Source organism: Heteronotia binoei, chromosome 1 (genome assembly GCF_032191835.1).
Source record: "Heteronotia binoei isolate CCM8104 ecotype False Entrance Well chromosome 1, APGP_CSIRO_Hbin_v1, whole genome shotgun sequence".
Lineage (NCBI taxonomy): Eukaryota > Metazoa > Chordata > Lepidosauria > Squamata > Gekkonidae > Heteronotia > Heteronotia binoei.
This window is the reverse complement of record NC_083223.1, coordinates 35,031,682-35,056,613: the sequence shown is the minus strand read 5'-3', so window position 1 is coordinate 35,056,613 and position 24,932 is coordinate 35,031,682.

Genomic DNA, 24,932 nt, shown 5'->3' with positions numbered 1-24,932 from the left:
TGCCCTTAACCACTACACCAAACTGGCTCTCTCACAGACCTGAAAAGCTGAGCGTGGCTGGATAGCACATTGGCAGGGCTCTCCTCCAAGCCTGGCTTCCCTTGTGAGGGAAGCCGGGCTCAGAGAAGAACACACTCTGCCCGGCTGCTCTTGCCTTAAAAGGGAAGCTGAGCTCAGAGGAGAAGAGTGCACCCAGTTCCTGAAGGCGAGAGCAGCCAAGCAGGATGCCTTCTTCTCCTCTAAGCCGAGCTTGGAGAAGAAGGCGCCCAGCCCTTCCTGCTCTTGCCTTCAAGGTGAGAGCAGCTTGGCAGGGTGCGTTCTCCTCTGAATCCAGCTTCCCTTGCAAAGGAAGCCCAGCTCAGAGGAGAACACCTGCGAGTGTGCTCTTGGAGGTGCTCAGAGTCTGCCCTAAGAAGGTATATTAATTCATTACTGTACAAAAGTGGCCTGTATGAAGAGGGCTTCAATGCTCTTGAGTGTAAAGGTTTGGAAGGGAAAATACAGGAAATAAAAGCAACAGTTTTGTTATTGATGAACTTTATTAAGAAGGAAAAACAATAATAACAGAAATTAAACTCTATATAGAAATATTTTAAAATAAAATTAAATACATTAAATTTATTAATTTACAATTTGTCAACCTTTTTTATGTTGGTATGAAGTAATTCTAAAGTACTGTCTAGTATTCACAACTTTTGAACAACTATATAGCTTCAGATTTTTCAAATAATTAATATTATTTACTCATTATGTTATTAAAAAATAAATAATAAAATAAATAAATAAATAATTTTTTTATTTATACCCCGCCCTCCCCGCCAAGGCAGGCTCAGGGCGGCTAAATAAAATAAAACCATAAGATAATATTAAAGTAAGTCAATTTCCTAGGTCAATTTCCCTTTACTTGTATTTTAACAAATATATTGTGGTACACCCAGTGACCACAACAAAAGACTACCTAACCCTAATAGTAAAAGCAACAATTGTTTAAGAACAGCAATAATAACTCAGATATTATTTTTCATTGCAAATCAGCCAGTCTCCTTAAGTAATTAAGTTTATCTTCCACCTGCTCATATTGTTGCACAGAAGAGGCAACCATGTCACGTAGTGCCTCATATTCCCTCTTTTTCACCTCTAGGTGACCTGCCTGTGCATTAGCCAGTGTTAGTTTGTGGCAAGTCCAGGTCTGGCACTAGAGCCTTGGACATCCCAGGCTGGCCCCATCTCCCCGAGCCCCCCCCAACTGCACCTGCTCTGTCGCTGGCTGCACCCCCACCTGCAGAGAGGACAGGTGCAGTGGTGCAGCAGGGAAGTGAAAGGAGGGCTCCAGGCAAGCCATGTCTGCACTCTTGGAAGTAATCCGAGACTGCCCTTGCAAGGAAAGCTGAGCTTGGAGGAGAAGAAGGCACCCTGCTTGGCTTCTCTCGCATTCCAGGGCCGGGCGCACTCTTCTCCTCTGAGCTCGGCTTCTCTTTCAAAATGAGAGCAACCAGGCAGGAGAAGAGCCCTGCCAAAATGCCATTCAGCCACTCTCAGCTTCCCTGGTCTGTGACCCAGGAAGCCGAAAGCAGAGGGGCAGGGGGAGGGGATGCCTAGCGGTACCCTGTAGGTGAGGTGGCACCCCAGGCCGCCACCTACCTTGCCTAAATTCCCCCGCTGGGGAATAGTTGAGACTTGGCAACCCTAGGTACCCTGTAGGTAAAGTGGTGCCCCAGGCCGCCACCTACCTCACCTACCCCCACATGGCAGCCATTGGCAAGCCAGGTCTCTCTCCAGTCCATCAAATATTCAAGTAACTTAGCAAAATTATTATTTAATTATACTGATAAAATCACAACACAAATCGTTACATGTGAATATGACATATTTTGACCCTAAAATAAAATATAGGTAACACCTGTTCATTTTCATAAATGGAGGTGAATGGTTATCCACAATTATCAATATCTATGGTGCTATACATGGTATTTTTCAATGTGGGCTTCTTTTCATGTGGGCTTTTTTCTGCATGAGCTGTTTTCTGTATAAGCTTTTTCCTGTGTGGGCTATTTTCCATGTGGGCTTATTTCTGTGTGGACATTTTTCCATGTGGGCATTTTTCCTGTGAGCATATATGACTGGGATTTTTTCCTGTGGGCATTTTTCCTGTGAGCATATATGACTGGGATTTTTTCCTGTGGGCATTTTTCCTGTGAGCATATATGACTGGGATTTTTTCCTGTGGGCTTTTTTCTGGAACCACACCAAACTGGTTTATAGCTCTCCTCAGCTCAAAATACCCTGCCGAATATGGATTGTGCATTTTGAGCTGAGGAGAGGTTTGTGAATGTATGAGTTGGTTGTAGTTTGTTAAGAAATAATCCCTGAGGAAGCTGTGAATGTGAAACACTGTCGCAAGCCAGCGGAGGTGTTGGGGTGGGGCTGCTTTGGCAGCTCATGAAGAATTTTGCTTTGGCCGCCTATGAAAGAACATTGCTAATTGAATTCTAAGTGACCTGGATTTATTTCTTACAAGAGCTACTTAAATGGATTTCCTACCAGGTTTATGGATACAATATCTGAAGTTGGATTGGATTTTTGAACTGAAAAAAAAAAAAAAAGACCTGGAGGAAAGTTATTTATACACACGGTGATTTATGTTTGAGGGACGTTTAAGAATTCTGTGTAAATCTTGTTGATTGTATGGTGTGAATTCTATTGTATATTATATTAATTTCTATGATGAGTATGTATAATTTAACATTTTGAATATTGATTTGCACAGTTTGTTTTCTTTACATCACTTGTTCCTGTGAGAGGAATGGCAGGTGAAGCAGCACTGGAGCTAGGCAGGGGAAGGGAAGGTGGGAGATAGAAGGGAGTGAGTAACAGCTCTTGCCCTCCCTGACCAGCTGGCTGCTGCCACCGGGAGATGGGCTTCCAAGTTCACCAGCAACTCTAAAGATCTCTTCTAAGTGAGCCTGGCCTGTCTGCTCTCCTGCTGCCCACATCACCTGAGGGGAAAAGGGGAAGGGAGAGGAGTACAGGGTGGCTTGGTCTGCATGCATCCCAACCCCGCTCCTCACTTTCTTGACCTTAGATTCTGCTAGTGCTGTTTGGCCCCCTGCTTCCTCAGTGGCCCAATCCTTGTCTGTCCTGGGGCTGGAGGGTTGGGTTGCTCTCTATGAAGACTGAACAACATGCAAAGGTCAAAGGGAGGGTAGGTGAGTTGCTGCAACTATAAATAGGGTTGCCAGGTATTCCCTGCCAGGTATTCCCTGGCAACCAATGGAAGGACCTCCCAGGAACAAAGACAGGCCAGGGCAATGTAACGACATCACTAGCAATGTGGTGCCATCGTGTCACCAGCAATATGAGGCTGCTCTGGTATTTGGGCAAAACTCTATGGTTGAAGTTAGTGACATCACTTCTGGTGCACATCAGAAGTGACCTTGCTGTATTGTTGATCATGTAGCCTAGGCCTAGTTTTCCTGCTGGTAGTTAGGGCAGGTTTATCCCAAGTAGGGATTTGGGGAGGGCTCCCCCACCACTGGCCAGCTAGGCTTCCCAATCCCCAGGTCCCAGTGGGAGATGGCCCAGTTTTACAGGCTTCCCCCTGCCCCCAGCCAGCTGGCCGGCGGGGGAAGCCCTGCCCCCACAGCCACCATGCAGTTCTAAATCTCCGGCAGGTTTAGAAACCTGCAAACAGGTCCATTTCAAAATGTGTGTGCGTCTGTGTGCCTTTAAAGTTGAGCAGGAAGTACTTCATGGGAAGGGTCAGCAACACAGTCCCTCGGTTTGTTTTGCTTTCGTTTCATAGCAACTAAGTTTGTGTGTGTGTGTGTGAGAGAGAGAGAGAGAGAGAGCAGCGTAGCTCCTGTTCTTTTCAGATGGCGTTGTGGAGGAACCAGACCCAGTAAGTGTGTGTGTGTGAGAGAGAGAGAGTTGCCAATCCCCAGGTTTGGAGCCCCCCCACACACACACTTTTGGGTTATCAGAAAGCGGCGGGGGGGGGGATGTCTACTGGGCAATTATTCCCTATGGAGAACATAGGGAATAATGGGGAATTGAACCGAGGCTATCGGGGGTTCTGGGAGGGCTGTTTTTGAGGTAGATGCACCAAATTTTCAGTATAGCATCTAGTGCCTTTCCCCAAAATACCCCCCAAGTTTCAAAATGATTGGGGCAATTCTATGAGCCCCCCAAAAGGTGCCCCTATCCTTCATTATTTCCTATGGAAGGAAGGCATTTTAAAAGGTGTGCTGTCCCTTTAAATGTGATGGCCAGAACTCCCTTGGAGTTCAATTATGCTTGTTGCACCCTTGCTCCTGGCTCTGCCCCCAATGTCTCCTGCCTCCACCCCAAAGTCTCCTAGCTCCATCCCCAAAGTCCCCAGATATTTCTTGAATTGGACTTGGCAACCCTACAGGGAGGGACAGTGGCTCAGTGGTAGAGCATCTGCTTGGGAAGCAGAAGGTCCCAGGTTCAATCCCCGGCATCTCCAAAAAGGGTCCAGGCAAATAGGTGTGAAAAACCTCAGCTTGAGACCCTGGAGAGCTGCTGCCAGTCTGAGAACACAATACTGACTTTGATGGACCAAGGGGTCTGATTCAGTATAAGGCAGCTTCATATGTTCATATGTACAGCCAGCTGGCCAGTGGGGGAAATTCCACCCCAAAATGACATTTTTGGCCATTTCCGGTAAAACCGGAAGTGGCTCAAAAAACCAAAAGTGCTGCCCCAGAGCAGCCATTTGAGTGGGGAAGCACAAAATGCAACTCAAATAGCTTCTAGTAACTTGAGTGGTCCCTTTTGCTTCCCCTGGGGAAACAAAAAGGACCATTCAAATGGCTGCAAGCCTTCAGTGATTCTGATCACTGAGCAGGCTTGCAGCCAGTTTAGGCTAACAGCTATTCCTTTTCAGGGATCATTTTTGGTCCTCCACCCCTATTAGAAGGGAGGAAAAGGAGCAAAACTGGCCGTGAAATGGCTGGCAGCCATTTGAGTGGTCTGTTTTCACCCTCCCTAAATACCACTGAAATGGCTGTCAGCCATTTCCTGTTTGGGCTACTTCTGCTTTTACCAGAAGTGGTCCAAAATTCCATTTGCATCCCCACACACCTCCTGGAACATCCGCCCCAAAGGCCTCCACAGGAAAGGTAAGGGGACTCGGCAACCCTAGAGAGTGAGTGTGTGTGTGTGTGAGAGAGAGAGAGAGAAATAGAGCAGCCAGCTATTGGGGAATGAGGAAATGACTGTATTAGAACTGTGCTGCTGTATTTTTATTTCTTTATATTAGGGAATGGGAAAGTCTCTCGGCACACACTCCAAAGTCTCCCGGCAACACCCCCGAAGTCCCCAGGTATTTTCTTAGTCAGATTTGGCAACCCTAATCCTAAACCAGGGCAAGATACATTGTTCTGATATCATCCATTTTATCCTCACAATAAGCCTTTCAGATAAATTAGCCGGACAAAGAGTGACTAGCACAAGAATACCCATGGAAGAGTGGGAATTTTAATGTGGGTCTTCTAGGAAGGATTTCTAGCTCTGATTTGGGAAATTCCTAGAGACTGGCAGGCAAAGTCTGAGGAAGGCAAGGTTTGGGGAGAGGAGGGACCTCAGCAGGATACAATGCCATACAGTCCACCATACAGGGGAATTATCTCTAGCCTGAAGAGCCATTGTAATTCTGGAAGGTCTACAGGCCCTACCTGGAGGTTGACAGACCTGACACAGAGCCTAGTCCAATACATTAACCACAAACCACAGTGGCGCCCACCACATTTGCAGTTTCAGAGAACCTGTTGAAAAGGGCCAGTATCACATGTAGAATAACTTTAGTTTAGACTATGTGGGCTCACAAAGCAAAGAATTCCCTACAGGTCAAAATCCCAGTAGGTCCGTATGGGTGAAGATAGCCTATGTTCAGAAAAATCTAAAATGGGATTGCTAATGTCCACTGGATTTTCAGTACCCTCCTCAAACTATAAGTCAACAATACAAGAATCTGACAGAGTAGGAAGTGCTGTCGAAACCTTCAATGGTGTTGGTCCTAAGAATTCGCAGTCCGTCTCTATAGAGAAAGTGACAACTAGTAATTACAGAAACTATAACCTGTTAAAATGAGAAGCTCAATGGAAAGCCCCCAAGCTATTCATTTATATGCTGGTAATTATTTTCCTCACATTCACATCATTTACTTTATCACTCTTTTTTTTTAGAGTTTGTAACTACACAAATGCATATAACCAAAACCTATGAGCTGAGTATTCTGAGGAACAGCACCTTTGGGGACAAACTGAAGGTAGTGAAGAAGTTTATTTTTTTTTCCCTCCACTTTCTACTCCAAATAGTTACCCACTACATAGGGGTTCTACCCAATTTCACAGCCCCACTGTTTGAACTCAAAAATCACTGTTTTTATCTCACTTCTCTCTTACACACCTTGAAACTATGGATTTTCCTCTTTCATTTTGTTTCTTGGTGCCAAATTTTCCACATGAATTTTTTTCCATTTTTTAGCATCAATTTTTACAGCCAACTGTGTACAGATGGCACCTTAATGGAGCAAGAAGGGGTTAATAGAATTAATGAAGAGTACTAGTAATGAAATGGGCAAACTCAAAGCTTCATACAGTAACATAGGAAAATAGATGATATTTATAGCTCCCTACTTCCCAACATTTAAAACTCGAGAGAGGAACATTGGGAACGTGTTAGCGAAGGGTTGATTCTCCCTTTTCCTTTATCAAACTTTTTCTTACACACACACAAACAACATGTAGTTCAGTTGGAACTAAATTGAATTAAATTCTGAAGACAAATTCAGTCCTTCCCCTCTATTTCTTTTATAATATTTCCTATACATACCATTTTGTGAAGACTTCAATGCAGTACTGTCTTCTTGTATTTCTCTGACCAAAAATGGAGCCTTTTATACCTTGGCATGTGCCTGTTTGCATTTCCTAAACTAATCCTAGCATTCCCACTTGTGTTTATTATAAATCAGTTTATATCTCCCCAGTTAATATTTGCTTAGAGCTGATGCTGATTTCACAATATGTGCAATTTTCTGGATTCATCTCTATCTTGAAGGATTAGATTGAACTGAGCCGCCTTGTAGTAATTTAGCTTTATCTCTGTGCCTTACAGTTTTATGTTCCTGTAATAGCACTTTGCTTTTTTTCCACTCTCCTCCTTTATTTAATTAAATATATCTTATTTCACAGTGACAACGTTTTTATTTGGGAGTTTATTTGCTTAGCAGCTGGTGCAGCTGAGAAGTGTGTGCCGTTAAGAGCATCTGTCTATTTTTAGCAATATAGATAGGAAATCAACACATGGAAAGCGGCAAAAGAGTGTTGGATTTGGTACCATAGTGTTCTCTGATTGAGCTTCAGTTGCTTTGGTTGCTTAGGATGCACACCTAACTGAACCATTAAGATTATGACTTCTCTTCTTTAAAAAGAAGCCGTCTGCTGAAAGCAAAAAAGGAAGACACATCTTTGCCTAGCTTTCCTGAAGATTTATGGTAATGATTTCTCTTCTCGGCTGCATGTTGCATTGTCACAGCCGCTAAATACTCCCTCCTTTTCCCCCTCCTCTCATATGCCTGTTTTAGAGTGTCAAGCATCAATATTTTGAAATAATCAAGCTTTTGTTTTAAATCAAAGACTTGTTTTATTGAAACTCTATGTCTTGATACAAGGACAGATTCATTGGAAGTAATACTGAGTACTGAGTTGCATAGAGTCTTATAGATTAGTTCAAAGGGCAGGGTTACAGATAACTTCAAAAGAATAACATAAAGATGCAAATGGGGATGAAGGTTCAAACACTACTCATCATTGTCTTTTATGACTTAGGAATGTTCACATCTCCATTTCTCACACATTCCCTGCTAGCTGGTAAGGTAGGCCTGTGTGAAACCGGGGGAGAGGCACTTTACACTGTTGTATACAAGGTTACACTACACATGCTTGAGAGGAGAATATTTTATTATGCACCCAGAGGGGGGGAAAGGAAGAGGGATGAAAGAGAGGGGAAAGGGGGGGAGGAAGAAAGGTCTGAATAAACCAGCACTTAGAAATAGCATGCTTGACGTACTGCCCCCCTTAAGATCTTCTTCTGTGTTTTGAAGGGTGAGCATTATAAAACTTTTAAATTAAGTCCTTTGCTTGGACATGTGAGTTCTCAACCCATTCGTCATGTGCTTCTGAAAAATGTTTCCATTGAATCAAAAAATACAACCCCCCCCCATCTTAATTTTGCATCTAATATCTCTTTAACTTCAGGGTGACTCTGACCCCCAATCTGGATAGGTTGTGGAGCTGGAGGTCGAGGGTGCCAAGACGTAGCTCCAGGATCTTGTCGGAGTAGACTGCAATGAAAAACAGGGTGTATTTAACTAAATAGTTTTGGTAACTCCAGTTCTACCATCACTTTATTTATCACCCTTTTTATCCAGAAAGGCTGCAGGACTTTGTATGCCGGTTTTTCAGAAGGTTGGGATAGAGGTAAGTTCTTGGTGGATAAGAAAACTGTCTCTCCCACTTTAAAATCCCATACTGGAGTATGACTCTTGTCATAATGTTTTTGGTATGTCTCCTTGGCTAAGTCCAGGTTTTCTTGTATAACTTTCCAAACTTTCCCCAGCTTTCCCCACCATTGTTCAAACAAAGAAGACACTTCCGGAGTTGCTCCACCCGGTAATAATGGAAAGGGTTTTCCTTCATACCCATTCACTACCAAGAAGGGGGAGGTTTTTGTGGAACTATGCACACTATTATTGTATCCATACTCAGCGACGGGCAGAAGTTCCACCCAGTTTGACTGCTGATAGTTTACAACACCATAAATATTGTTCTAATAACGCGTTCATCCTCTCCGTCTAACTGTCGGTTTGAGGGTGCTAAGCTTAATCCTTGTTTGATCCCAGTCAATTTACAAAACTCCCGCCAGAGGATGGCAACGAACTGCGGGCCCTGTCCAGGAATGAGTGTAGTTTGATCACGTGTTGGAAAAACAATTGAGCTAATTTCTTAGCCGTGGGGATTTGAGTGCAAGGGATGAAATGAGCTTGTTTAGAGAATGTGTCTACTATTACCAGAATTACAGTCTTCCCTTGCAACGTGGGTAATTCTACAATAAAGTCTATTGAGACTACTGACCACGGTCAGGTAGCTGTCTCTAAAGGTTGCAATAGTCCGGGGGGCTTCCCCCCTCTTTTATTGGCCATTATACGCACTGGGCACGAGGCTACGTAGTTGGAAATGTCTTTCTTCATAAAGGGTCACCAGAACTGTCTGTTCACCAAGTGCAGCATTTTCACATACCCAAAATGTCCTGAAAGTTTGTTGTTGTGACAGAATTGCAGGACTTCCTTTCGGAGGCTTTCAGGTACGTACAGTTTACCCTCTTTGTACCAGAAACCTCCTTCTTCTTTGGTGACCCCCTCTGGTTTGCAGTCTCTCTCTTTTTCAATTTCATTGATTAATCTTTCTCTACCCCATCTTTCTCCCTGAGCTTCATGTTTGGCTTTGGAGCGGGTAGTCACAGCCCCTCCCAGCTGACTCGGAGGAATAAGAGAGTCAACCACTTCTTCTCTTTGACTGTTGTGTTGAGGGAGTCTGGATAATACATCAGCTGGAAAATTTCAGGAGCCTGGAATGTTTTAAAGTGAAATCAAATTTGGCGAAGAATCCCACCCTCCGGATTTGTTTCTCTGGTAGCTTCCTCCACCCTGTGAGAGCTTCTAAGTTTTTATGATCAGTCCAGAACTCAAACGGAACCCTCGCTCCCTCCAACCATGACCACCATGTCTTTAGTGCGAATGTCACTGCAAATGCTTCTTTATCCCAAACCGACCAATTTCTCTGTTCGTGACTGTATTTTTTGGATATGTAGGCACAAGGTTTTAATGCCCCCTCTTCATTGGGTTGCATCAGTATTGCACCTACAGCGACGTCGCTAGCATCATATTGCACCACGAAGGGTTTTAATTCATTTGGGTGAATTAAAATAGGTTCACTAGTGAATAGTCTTTTTAACTTATTGAAATGCCTCTTGGCATTTGGCTGTCCATTCTAGTCTGGCTCCCGGCCATTTGGCATCTGGGCCCTTCCCCTTTGTTTTCAAGAGATCTGTCAAGGGTAACATTGTTTGCGCGAATCCTCGTATAAAATTATGATAAAAATTCACGAATCTGAGGAAAGATTGGAGCTGTCTATGTGCCCTCGGGGGTTCCCAGTCTAATACTGCTTGAATTTTAGCTGGGTCCATGGCCAGCCCTCTCCCCAACACTCTATACCCTAAATAGTCAACTTCCATCTTATGGAATTTGCACTTAGATAGTTTTGTGTACAGTTGATTCTCATAAAGGGTACTTAGTACTTCTTGGACCAGTTTCACATGTGATTGTAAATTCTTGGAATAAATAATTATTTCATCCAGGTACACTACTACTCCTTTGTACAAGTATTTGTGTAGTACTTCATTGATAAAGTTCATAAAGACCCCCAGGGCTTCTTGTAATCCAAACGGCATGACCAAGTATTCAAATTGTCCCATGGGTGTATTAAATGCGGTCTTCCACTCATCTCCCTCTTTTAAGCGCTCTCGGAAGTAAGCGTCGCACAAGTCTAACTTGGTGAAAATCTTTCCCTCTGACACTGTGCTGAGTAAATCTTTTATTAGCGGTATGGGGTACGTGTTCGAGGTGGAAATCCCATTCATCCCCCTAAAATCCGTGCAAAGCCGAAGCCCCCTGTCCTTCTTCTCCCGGAAAAGCACCAGAGCAGCATGAGGAGCGGTCACGGGTCTTATGAAGCCCCTCTTTAAATTCTTGTCTAAAAATTTCTGCAATTTGGCTCTTTCTGCCCACCCCATGGAGTACAGTTTAGCTTTCGGGAGCTCTTGCCCAGGGATTAGTCCTATGGCGCAATCGGTATTTCTGTAGGGGGGGGGGAGTTCATTGGCTTCCTCTTCACTAAACACTCGTTTTAAGTCTCTGTACCTCTTAGGGATTGACTATACTTCTTCAATGGTTAAGCACAGTTTCTCATTCCTAGGGGGTGGTTCTGAGCCCCATTCTTTGTTCCAATGATGGTGCTCACACCTTGTATCGGTAAAGTCTATGGTTTGCTCTCCCCACTTTATATCTGGCTCGTGTTTGGCAAGCCACCCTACCCCTAGTACGAGTACGAAGGGACTATCACAAACAATTCTGTGTCCCAATGGTTCTCTATTCCCACTGGCACTTCTTGGGTTTGCTCAGTGCACAGTTCCTCTCTCATTATAGTTCCATCCATCTGCTCAAATTGTATTGGGTGAGGTAAGGGGCTCTTATGGAGTCCCAAGGCTTCCACTAATTTAGGCGTAATTATGTCTCTAGTGCACCCTGAGTCGAGGAGTGCTCGAGCATGGATAAATCTCTTTAGTTTGGGGTTTAACAAAGTCAAAGGGTTGAAAAATAAAGTTCCAGTTATTCACACCCTTAATGGTGCCATTAGTTCCGCGGCCTGCTGCTCGGCACCTTTCAGTGCAGGTTGTCCCCATTTCCCACCGGCTTATCCTCCCAGGACATCTCACTCAGCTCATCGATGATGATGGTTTCCTCATCCAAGGAGGTTGAAGCTGTGGCACTCCCTTTCGCTGACTCTTTTGGCGACCCTCAGTCTTCTTCACCTTGGTGATCCCGGGTTTCGGAGTGAGGGGGGCCTCGAGGTCACTCTGGGCAATTGGCAGCCAGATGGTTTAGGTCTCCACACTGAAAACAGCATTGGGGGTGGTTGGCCTAGTCCCCCCGGCATTACTGGCTTTTTGCCCATCTGGTCTTGCCCCTGATCGAGACTCACATCCCCTTGCTGCTGTTGCCATTGTAGGGCCACTCTTCATGTTGGTTTCTACCTCTCTGGCTAACTGCACCCACCCCACCAGCGTGGTGTGATGTGCTTGCTGTAGCGCCCAATCCATCATGCTCGCGTTCAGGCCCCTCTGGAACTGCTCAGTCTTCATCAGCCTGTTCCATCCATTAACTTTAGCCATGTTAGCTCGGAACTCGGCCACATATTCTCTCACCGATTTGGATCCCTGTTGTAGGTCCCTCAGGGTAGTGAGGGCCCTGGTCTCTTGCAAAGAGTCTTCATATTGGGTCAGCAGGGCTTGAAGGAAGGCGGCCACTGTGTCTTGTACAGGCTTACATACCATCTTTTCGCAGCCCCCTTGAGTTTTGACCCCAAGTAATCCACTCTGCTGAACTCATCAGGGAAGGTGTTTCCCCAGTAATGCATGAAGCTGTTGGCTTGAATAGAGAAGTATTCCAGCTCTTCTGGATCCCCATCGAAAGTGGCGTCCAGGTCTCTCCCTCTCCCATAGTCTCGAGGGATGAGGGGCAGGGGAGGTGGTGGTGCTGCTGGCTGTCTCACATGAGGGGGTATCTGCCCTCCTCTGGGATCTGCTGGCTGTAGCACTCTCTCTAATTGCCTTCTCATCTCTTGCGCCATGAAGGTAGCATTGGCTTGCATCTCCTCTCTCAGGCATTTAGCCATCTCATCTCTCACCATTTGGAAGAGACCCTTGTCATCAGGATTAGGTCCCTCTTCCTCATCATCTGGGCATGGTGGGTCTCGGTCACCACCATCCTCCTCTTCCTCCTCCAGTCTTGGTTCATCTTGACCACCTCCTCCCCTAGCTTGCGTGCCATCTTGGTCACTTTCTTCTTCTGCTCTCACCCATCGGGATGGCTGTGCTAGGATTCTCACCGAGCCAGTGCCTCATCCATCAGGGTAGTGGAGGTACAAGGTACCCACACTTTCGGCGTGATGAATAGTTGTTGGATATGTAGGGGGGACCCTTGCCCCGTGACTCGACGCACGTCGATGATGTGCCACGGCGGTGTCCACACCCCGGCACCTTCTCTAGGTTCACCTCTCAGCTTATCCAGAGTTATAAGGAGTCTGCCATTATCTGGTGTTCCTTCCACCATAAGGTTAGAAAGTTGCCAGTTCGGTTAAATTCCCAAGGGAGATTACTTCCAAAATGTCAAGCATGATATTTCAAAATAATCAAGCTTTTGTTTTAAATCAAAGACTTGTTTTATTAAAACTCTATGTCTTGATACAAGGACAGATTCATTGGAAGTAATACTGAGTACTGAGTTGCATAGAGTCTTATAGGTTAGTTCAAAGGGCAGGGTTACAGATAACTTCAAAAGAATAACATAAAAATGCAAATGGAGATGAAGGTTCAAACACTACTCATCATTATCTTTTATGACTAAGGAATGTTCACATCTCCATTTCTCACACATTCCCTGCTAGCTGATAAGGCAGGTCTGTGTGAATCCAGGGGAGAGGATGTTTTTTTTGCCTACAACTCCCATCAGCCCCAGCCATTGGCCATGCTGGCTGGGGCTGATGGAAGTTGTAGGCAAAAAACATCTGGAGAGCTACCATTGGCTCTATGGCATTGTACACCATTGATGTCCCTTCCCACCCCAACCAACCCCTACCTCCTCAGGCTCCATCCCCCATGCAAATAAGGAATTTCATTTCATGCAATAAAAAAAAACTCTGCTGGATCAGAACAGTGGATCATCTAGTCTAGCATCATGTCTCACACAGAGACCACTCATGTGCACTATGCTCAGGTTTTTTAGTGCTTCAGAAAGAAAACTTTGGAAGTTATTGGAAAGAATCTGAGAACTTTAAAGAATATTAATGAAAATGTTGTAGATGCCAATATAACAAAGCAGCTTTTAAAATCTATTATAGCAATGCTGTAAGACTCTAGCAAAATATCTTCAGAAAGATAGAAGAAAATACTGATTGTGACTTACTGAATACCACAGTATTTATGCAAAAGGCACTTAGCCTTAATATTAGAAATTGTTCCAAAGTTAAAGTCATATTTTATTTATTATCAGCAAAAAAATTTTTTTTATTGATCAGTTCTTAAGGAGGATTGCTTTTCAAAATATGTGGAACAGAAATTTTTTGCCTCCCCTCAGCACAGCAGCTCACCAATTGCCCTAAAATGCTAATCTGAGGGGAACAGAGGACCACTGCAGAGGGGGTGCAAAGAGGGTTGCAGCTGGGAGTCAGAAGAATTCCATTCCCTTCATGGAAATGCCTTCAGTTAATGGAAATCAAGCTATGAGTCTGATTTTCTGCCTTTTGTTGATTGTGGTTCATGTTTGAATGACATGGATTGATGTAAAATGGCATTGTGTTGTAACAAAACCAATACATATGTTTTAAAGCAATTATTTACCTCAAGCATCATGCACACTAACACTGGCCTTCAGAGTACTTTCCCTTTCTGTCTGCCAGGACTTTCTTCTGGGGGAATGCAGTGGAACAGACTTCCACAACCTCATAGTAGAAACAAAATTCTCAAAAAAAAAATATTTAAAAGTTCATGGAAAGGAAAAGTCTCCTATGCAAGCACCAGTCGCTTTCGGCTTTGGGGTGACGTCACTCCCACAACGTTTTCACAGCAAACCTCCCATGGGGTGGTTTGCCATTGCCTTCCCCAGTCATCAATACTTCCCCCCCCCCAGCAAGCTGGGTACTCATTTTACCGACCTTGGAAGGATGGAAGGCTGAGTCATCCTCGAGCCGGCTACCTGAACCAGCTTTTGCTGGGATCGAACTCAGGTCCTGAGCAGAGCTTAGGACTGCAGTACTGCAGCTTTAACACTCTGCGCCACAGGACTCTTAAAAGTTCATGAGGGGCACTCATGTGTTTCTCCTTCATTTTCCCCTTGAGAGTTCTGACACTGCTTTTTCCAGAAAAAAAGCCCTGTCTGCTAACCAAAACCAAATTTTACACTAGCTGGAGGCATTCAGAAACAAAAGTAGGAAGCTGGTGGCAAATGGGATTGGAGGCCTCAAGGAATTTTTCATGTTTTTACTTCTTTTTTTAAGGCAGGAGTCCTTAATTAAGACTCAGCTTTGTTCTCTTGGAGAAAAGGACCAAAGAAGTAAACAAGGAAATTGTTAGCCAGCACCCCCTATTTAGTGAGTATATGAACCTTGTGATCACTAGCTTGGTTGCCAAGGGGCCTGGACCTTCAGCTCATGCACCATCTACTCTGAAACACAGGCCTCCACAGCCAGTTTCCTAGCAGGCCTAGATGACAACATGGATCCCAGTCTCTAGGGCTGCTCATTCCTAGATGAGTTTCAGCCCGGCCAAGAAGACTCCCAGCCCACCATCTTGTGCAAATCCCCAGTCATGCAAGGAAAGAGATCGCATCACTGCTATGAGCTGTCCAGATGTATGGTCTTCAGTTCCTCTGATGGAAGCCATTACAAGGATTGACTACAGCAGTGATCATCTTCCTGTATCTTCGGAAGCCATGAGGGCCAAGCGGGAGCCCCACGTATCCACCATTCCCCCTGGACATTTCCATAAAGCAATCACGCTTATTAGGCGTGGATCCTGCCAGACAATCCAAGTCTATTGTCAACGGAACATCATACAAAAGACTGTGCCAGCCTGAGTGAGAAGACAAAGGCCAAGTTCAACCAGAAGACCAGCTCCACAGCGTAAATTGGATGTCACTTTAGATAAAGAATTTGGCCCTGTATTGTCACTCCAGATAACTTTGTCAGTTTAGTTAATCTCTTTATCACATGTAACTTTCCAAACGTCATCCTGGAGCCTTCCCTTCTCTGAGATCATGTACCACGTGTCCCAGTGTCATTACCCACCTGACCCAGTGTCACAAATCATTGGACTTCCCTTTCCTTAAGAGCACAAGATAGTCCTTTAAAGGTCTGACCCAGTGATCCCTAGGTGTGCATCTGACAGTACCCCCACCTTGCTGCTTAGATACATCCCCAAAGCCTGATCAGTGTAGGGTCCTTATAGGGAGATTCGCCAGATGACTCTCACCTTCCCCATCCCTTTTTTTTGTCACCATTGGAGCCTTCCTTGAAGACTACGATAGGTAATTGTACTCCCTTGTTTGTCTATCCACGTGTTACCTCTATCAATTTCCTGCTATTTTCTTAGATCTGTATGTGTGTTGAATAATTTTATCTCCTTGTGTGCTTGCCTTATTTTACAATAAATACCATTTATTTTAGTCAGTATCTCCTTGTTATTGGGTAAATTCCTAGGAGACATCTCCTGTATACATAGGTCCTGGATCTCGCTGAGCCTTAATTGTCCACCAAACTAATTCCCCAGAACCTCATAGAGGGCTATTTGGCTTACAAAATCAGCACTGTGATTTTTTTTTAAAGGCTCAGATCAATTGCATTCTGGAATTCTGGAGGAAGCAGCAGAATCTGAAACACCTTCAGTAACTACTTCTGATTCTTTACTAAGGAAAACTCTGGGCTTTTGGTACTTGCAGATTAAAGAAGGATGAGCATGGTTCCCAGGTTCAAGAGATAAGAGACAATTTGGCAAGGAAAGGGTTTAAAGCTGAACTTCATTTTCTGTTTTGTTTTGCTGGCTCTTTATTTATGTGGTTTTTAATGGTTCTATATTATTGTGATTTTATTGTTATTTTGAACCTCTTTAAGTGGGAATTATCATTTATTTGCTTCATTTGCAGCTCACCTCTCTCCCCAGTGGGGACGCAAAGCAGTTCCTTGCTTTCCTCTTCTCATTTTTATCCTCAGGACAACCCTGTGAGGTAGGCTAGGCTGACAGAGTGTGACAGTTCTAAAGTCACCCAGCCAGCTTCTATGGCAGACTGGGGATTTGAGCCTAAGTCTCCCTGGTCCTAAACAGATACTCTAAACACAACACACTGGCCCAGAAAAGTGATATAGAAATCAGCTAAACAAGCAAAATATAGTTGAGAGAAATAAACTGGAAATATTTATACTAGGCCACAGTAATACTATTTCAATTACCCATTTCTGTTGGGAATATAGCAAGCACAGAGAGTTGTGTGTGTGTGTGTGCGCATCAAATTATGCCTGGCGTATCTTCAGGAAGAAGTTACAAAAGTGTGGTGGAAACAGAGCCTGTGGGAAATTAGATCATTTAAGAGTCTTATTTGTCCAGCTACAAACTCTTACACGATAGTGGATCATGATGATGAAGAACAGTTGCAGAACAGATGCCTCTGAATCATAAGGTGAGCACATAAGTCGAATAAAATGATAGCAAATGCATGCTTGCCTCACACTATTAGGTAGTTTCCTGATGAGACAGTAGCAAGGGATCGATAGTAGCTGGCCCATGAGAGCAATTTTACACAAAATAAGCAGGTGAGAACTGCAATTATCAAGCCTGTAAACACAATCTTGTGGAACTTCAAGGGTCACCATAGACATTGCACTCCCCAGAATTAGTACAGATGCCATGGATCACTCCAAGCACTTGAAGGTCAGTCCAGGATATTGCTGTCATCTCTAAAACTTTGAAGCTAGATCCTCTGGGGGTACATAAAGTACAAACCTATCTATCTAGTACAGTTTTATTTTTCCTCAAGGAGCTCAGGTTGACATACATGGGTCTCCCTTCCCCATTTTATCCTCACAATGCCCCTGCAAAGTAGGTTAGGCTGTAGTGAGGCTTACCAAGCAAACGAAGTTGGAGTCCAGTAGCACCTTTAAAACCAACAAAGTTTTATTCAGAATGAAGTGGGGTACAGTCAGCAGAGTCTAGTTAAGTCATTGCGCTTAGAAAAATGTAAGGATGGCATGGCATTAATTCTAATAAGTCTCATTCTAAATAAGATAATTTCTATAAAGGTAAACCATCTTTTTGTCCAACTATGTATAGAGAAGATTAGCCAAGAGGTTAGGAAGTCTCTTTCAAAATCACAAGGGCAATAACTACCAGCATGGATACCAATGTCTAATTTTAAATTGGAAAATAAGCAGAGCTCACAGTAGAAGTTAAAAAAGCGTAAATAATCCTAGCTTTCTGTGATTCTAATAAAGAATCTGATACTATTTGCAAGAATAAATGTAGTCTTCAAAACATCAGTTCCGTTGCCAGCCACAACAGCATTTGACAGCCATCCTTGACCCAATGCAAATAATCAAGACCAAAATAAACGGTCATTTCCTAGTTTCCTGATTGTTTTTTTTACAGTACAGGATCTTTATTAGGCATTTATAGACAGTTAACACAAATATACACATCAGAAAGTATGTTGATAAATGATCATAAAGTCATTCATAATCATTCACAACCAACTTGCAGACCCTTTCTCCTAACACACAAGTTTCTTGATAATTCACTTGAAGATAAAATGCCCATTTCCACTTACCCAATTGGTTGCAATTACCTTTCTCAATAGGAACCCATTAGCATGCCACAGCAATGAAAAATTCCGTTCTTCATCTGGAGATAATTTATTTTTAGATTAATTTAAAAGGCTAAATTTCAGAAATTCCTAAATTTAAAGGAAAGGAAAGCCAAAGGGCTTAAGTACTGAAGCCTACTGAAGAATGACATTTCCTGTGGAATCTGAACATGAGAAAGCGATAAAAGGAGGAAAACTTAACTGCAGATAAGTTACCTTTTAAAATAGGGTTCCCACATAAACCAAATGAAGCTGCCAGAGAATAAATATGGGTTAAGCTAAGCAGGCTAATTTGTCCTTCATATTAGTGTGGATCCTCTAATAGACCAACCAATGGCTTCAGCAGCATCTGGTCAGAACTACTTGGATCAAACTTTGGAGCTGACATCCCATGTCCTTTCCTATATACCCAACTGTGGTTGAGAGATAATGTTCTTTCCTTGTGCCAGTTAGTATCCAAAACGATGATGTCTGAAACCAAGAGGATTCCCTACCCAGGTCCTTTGGCCAGTCAACATTCAGTGTGTGGTGCAGTTTTCTCCTCACATCCACAGATGCCTGAGGTGTTTGCCATTCAAATGAAGATGAAACAGCTACCCCTCACTACCAATATCCATGAGGCCAGAACTATTTTCCACAATATCCTCCTTTACACGTGTACAGTAGGTGGGGGAAAAGGAACTGTTTCCAGTGTTCTCCATAAGAACTCTGCAAAATTCTGCTCAGCCTTGAAATGACCAACTATTTTCACAATGCTTTATGAAATGAAAGGGGGGGGGGGGGTATTCTACTTTAGACAGCAGGAATGGTGTAAATGACCCCACCATGATCCATTCCGATGGGCCCTAGTTAACTAACCTACCAATGGCACTTTGGAGCTGACATCATAAGTCCTTTCTTTAGAAGTGTAGAGGCAGCAACCACCAACTCCTTGCTGAAAACCAGGAACCCATTTTTTTTAAATAATGTCAATTGATTTAATATTTTATACATTTAGATTTGATTTTCAGTGATTTAATATGATTGCTTTCTTGTAAAATTATCAGAAAGCATTTCTTAGTAGCAATAACATTAACAATAACAACATTAATATTTATTATTGATAGATTCCTGTCCAGTAGTACCTTGGAACCAAGAAGATTTTGAGGGAGTATGATGCCTCCCGCAAAAAACCTTGTTGGTTTCTACTGTGCTACTGGACTGAAGTCTAGCTGTTCTACAACATGACTAACCTCTGAAAATATTTATGATTGTAATAAATCGCTAGATTACCTCCCTTTTGAACTCCCTCCCCTCCCCAAACATTCCCCTCCTCAATCTTTGCCCCCAGATTTTTACGAATTTCCTAAACCAGAACTGGGAGCCCTAATCACAGCTTTGCCCACCACTTACCTCCTTTATCTGTGCCCATGATCAACAAGAGACAACTGTGGTCACTCATGTCATTTCTCTGAAATACTTTTGCAGCCTTAGCATCCAAACAGGCACCATATAACTGGCTATAACCTGGAAGGATGTCTGCCTCACCTCGACTAGGGCCATGGCTTTCTCTACCCTGGCCCCAACTTAGTGGAACATGCTACTGTTGTAGATTATGGCCCTACCAGGTTTACTATCTTTTCAATGGGCCTGCAAAATGAAGCTGTTCCACCAGGCCTCCAAGTGAGGCAGCGGGCGTCCAAAGTAAACTGAACTGGCCTCCCTTGCTGCAACATTCCATCTTCCATCAACCCTACTGATGCCATCTTTTTGAGCTATTGGTCTCAGCTTGAAATTGTCTGTAATTTGAGTAATACTGTCTTCTGCTCTGAAACTGAGTGGTAGAAGAAGAAGAAAGAAAGAAGAAGAATTGCAGATTTATACCCTGCCCTTCTCTCTGAATAAGAGCGGCTTACAATTCCCTATATTTTCTCCCTCCACAACAGACATTCTGTGAGGTGGGTGGGGCTAAGAGGGCTCTCACAGCAGCTGCCTTTTCAAGGACAACTCCTGCAATAGCTATGGCTAACCCAAGGCCATTCCAGCAGCTGCAAGTGGAGGGGTAGGGAATCATACCCGGTTCTCCAAGATAAGAATCCGCACACTTAAACACTACACCAAACTGGCTCTTTTAATGGTTTTACTGTTACCTTATTGATTTTTAATTGTTTGTTCTTGTTGTACTCTGCCCTGAGTCCATTCATTGGATAGGGCAGAATAAAAACCAGCTAAAATAAATTTTCTGACAGCCCAGTTATTTAGGACAATTACGTCATTAACTTCCCTGCCACAAGGGAAACAAAATAATAAGGAATTGGCTATTGGCTATGAGGCATTTGTGAGCTACTTTGCGAATAAAGTCTTGGACCTCCCTGCTTCAAAAGTAAGGGAACTGGAAGCCCCTTGGCTGTCTTTTGGTTCAGTGTTAGAATGATTCAGCCATCTCTCCCAAGAAGAGATTGACAAGACTCTGGAGGCTGTGAAGTCCACCTCTTACCTCCTTGACCCATGCCCATCTTGCCGCCCTGAGCCTGCCTCGGCGGGGAGCGCGGGATATAAATAAAAGCTTATTATTATTATTATTATCTTGGCTTGTTAAAACCTGTGGAGATAGAATTCAAGTTCCTTGGGAGACATTATCAACTTGTCCTTATTGTCAGGGATGTTCCCCGGGTGTCTGAAGGAGGTGGTAGTGCAACTACTCTTGAAAAAAAAACATCTTTGAACCCCATGGTCCTAGCCAACTACCACCCAGTATCAAACCTTCCATTCCTGGGTAAGGTACTTGAGAGAACAGAAGCTGAGCTGCTCCAGGTGTTCTTGAATGATGCCTCTATCCTGGATCTGTTTCAGTCTGTCTTCTGGTCAGGCCATGGTGACCACACTGGTCAGCCTCACAAATGACCTTCAAAGACAACTGGATCAAGGTAGGTTGGCGCTGCTGTTGTTACTCAATCTAATAGCAGCATTTGATACAGTCAACTACAATCTTCTGACCCACTGCCTTGCTGATGCAGGGATATAGGGAACAGCCTTTCAGTGGCTGTCCTCCTTTCTCCATGGTTGGGGACAAAGGGTGGCACTTGAGAAGAGGGTCAACACATTACCCTATGGTATGTGGCACCCAGCAAGAGGTGATCCTCTCCCTGATGTTAACATCTACATGCATCCCCTTGCCCATTAATCTGGAGATTCAGGCTGAGTTGCCATCAATATGTGGATGCTACCCAGCTGTATCTGCTGATGGACGGACAGCTGGACTCTGCACTGGATACTTTGGCTAGGGCCTTAGAGGCTATGGCTGACTGTTTATGACAGAGCCAACTGAAAGTTATCCCAGCTAAGATGGAGGTCCTGCTTCTGAGTTGGGGGGGGGGGTTGGGGTACAATTGACAAATATGCCAATGGTGAAGAGTTTGGAAGTGGTCCTGCATGCCTCCCTTTCTACAGAGGCTGAGGTCACTGGAGTTATCAGATCAGCTGCCAATCAGCCTTTTACCATCCTTTTGATTTTTACCTACCTTTCCACCTGAGATTTAGTGACAGTGATCTATGCAGGTCACTTCCAGACTTGATTACTGCAAATTGTTCTACCCTTGAATTTGATCCAGAAGCTCCAGCTGGTGCAAAATGCAGCAGCACACCTGCTGACTGGGATGCCTATGCAGGTGCACATTCATCCAGTGCTGTGCCAATTGTTCTGGTTGCCTGTTGAATACCAAGTCAGGCTCAAGGTTACGGTAATAACCTTTAAGGTGCTATGTGGCCAGGGACCAGCATACCTGTGGAACCATCTTTCCCCATATGTGCCCCAAAGAACTTTGCACTCTTTGGATCAGCACTGTTTAGTTATCCCCAGCCTGAAAGATATCTGCCTTGTCTTGACCAGGGTCAGGGACTTTAGGCCCTGGCTCCAGCCTGGGGGAACATGCTCCTGATGGAGATCAGGGCCCTGTGGGATCTATTGCAATTCTGCAGGACCTGTAAAATCGAGATGTTCTGCCAGGCCTTTGGCCAAGGTTGCAGACATCAAATAACATCAGCCTCCCCTGCTTCAGCTGCTTCAGTTGCTCCATGACGCTATCTATTCCATGATGCCGAGAGCAATTGACATATTCCATCACAGTGTTCCTTCCTCACCCACAGCATGAATGTAGCCTGCACCGAAATCAATCTAACAGTCATGCAGCCATCTGGCATTTTAAAATGGTTATTTAATTTTAAACTTGTATAAATTAATATGAATTAATGTTTCATTGTACGATAGTGTTTTATTGTATTATAATACAATGTGAGCTACCCTGACCTCATGTGGGGGTAGGGAGGGGTTATAAAACCCCAAAATAAAATAAATAAATCAGACATTATCTATTGTTGGAATGGTTCTCAGGTAAAATGATACAGGGATGGGGATTTCATACAGCAAACTTTATCCCATTAATGAGCAGTCTCTGAAGCACTATGGCCATTTTAAACAGTGTCACTTCCCTCCCCACCCCTTTTCACTGCATGATCTTCCTCACCCTTTCCACACATACCTCGAATGTTCTAAGCTGAACAATATGGCACTAAACCAATAGTCTCTCAATAGAATCAAGGCATCTCAATGGTGCTGCTGTGATATTGGCTTAGCACTGTAGTACTCAAATTAGGGTGCAATCACATGAGCAGTTTGGCCCAACATAGCCATCCCTCCCCTCCAGATCAAATGGGTTTGATCAAACACAGATATCTGGCTCCAATGCCCTGCTTTTCCCTACCATGTGCTAAAATGACTCCTATGCAGATTAAATAGTCACCAGCAAATTCTGGTGGCTACCTCAGTGAAGAACTTCCATGGCAGGTTTCAGGATGTTTGATTGCCCAGGCGCACCATGGAAATGCATGAGCAGTGTGATCATACCACTACATTTCTGGTGCATCCTTTTTTTAAAAATCCCACTCTAACATGTACTTCAGTACCCCATAGAATGCAGTCAGAAGTGTGTGTGTGCTTGTCTACTTCTGTGCATGCACAGCAGGACTTAGAGGGGAAAACCAACCTAGCCACAGGGCTGTGGTTGCGGCATGTTAGTGATATGAACAACCAACCAGCAGAAACTGCCCCAAACTCAAGCAGCTTATTTAAAGCAAAGATACTGCCATGGCAACGCACACATCTGACTGCACCCTTAGAATATTTGGGGGAAAGGCCAAGGAAGATCACATGGCAAAAAAGGGTGGGGAAAAGTGGCACAGCAGAAAACACTATGGACATTTTAAACAGCACACCACAGTGATTCAGAACAGGTGAAAATGGAAGAAAGCAGTTTCCCTCAAAAAATGCCCTGCTTTGCCAACGAGATGTAAGCAGTTTTGTATGAACAGGTAAATAAAATCCATTAGCAACCAGTTGCTCAGGACTGGCATGTTGTAGTTGATGCCTAGGGTGCCAGCTCCCAGCAGGGGCGGGGGAATGCGCCCCCTCCCTGCTCGCACCACCCCTGAGCTTCTGACTTGGCTCTGAGAGGTCGGAGGAGCTCCCCCGGCCCCTCTGCGCTCAGAAAGAATGGTGCTTCCCATCCTTGGCAAACTCCGAACTCGGAGAGCACCAGGGAGTGGAAGCACTGCATGTTCTTTCTGGGCAATGAGGGGTCAGAGGAGCTCCTCCAGCCCCTTAGTGCCCAGAAAGAATGGTGCTTCCTGTCCTCGGCACCCTTCGAACACTGAGAGCGCCAGGGAGTGGAAGTGCTGCGTGTTTCTTCTGGACACTGAGGGGGCAGAGGAGCTTCCTCAGCCCCTCAGAGGCCAGAAAAAATGGCGCTTCCCATCCTCAGTGCCCTCCAAACTTGGAGAATGCTGGGGAAGGGAAGTACCAAGTGCCCAGTGTGATAACGTCACCTCTGGGTGACATCATCACACTGCACATGCGTGCTTTGTGCTTGCACAATAACTTTTTCCCCAGGGGAGGGAAGGTGGGCACATGCTGGGGTTCTGCTGCCTGAGGCAGAACCCCACTCCCCGGGGCTGCAGTTGCTAAAATGATTGTGTCTGAATTGACCAAAAAAAAAAAAAACCCATTAGCAACCGGCTATAAAATGGATTACAAAGGCTGTCTGAAATGGGCCCAAGCCTTGCTGTGTCTTGAATTGCCCTAGTGTTTAAGTTAAACAATAATGCCCAGTATGCATTCTTCTGTACATAGTCTTTGGAATAGAAAATATTTCTTTCCCTTTCTTCTGCATGCTCTTTCGTTTGTAATTTCTACTTTCTACTCCATGCCCTATTATCAGCAGACAGACAAAAATAATAACTTGGCTTGACATTCAAAGTATCGTTGAAGATTCTAAGTTTCTTGTGTTCCTTAATTCTAGGCTAGTGAAGATTTCAGCTTTTTTCATCCTGTCTTCTCATCATTGTTCATTTCCCATTAGGAAGAGAATCAGCTTCAGAACTCGTCTCTATTCTCCATTTGAAGCACTGCAACATTTTCTATACTACAATAGCTAAAACCACACCATAATTGTTCTATAGTGGCCAGGACAGGATAATAGGATTTATATCTCTTCTGTTCTTATGCTATTCCTGGCTTCTAGTACATGGCCAGAAATTTGTCCTTTTCTTTCCTATACAATTTTGAGTACTTACAAAACATCAGAATTTTTTAAAAAAGAAACTCTCTTTGAATAGATGAGTCAAAGGTATATCG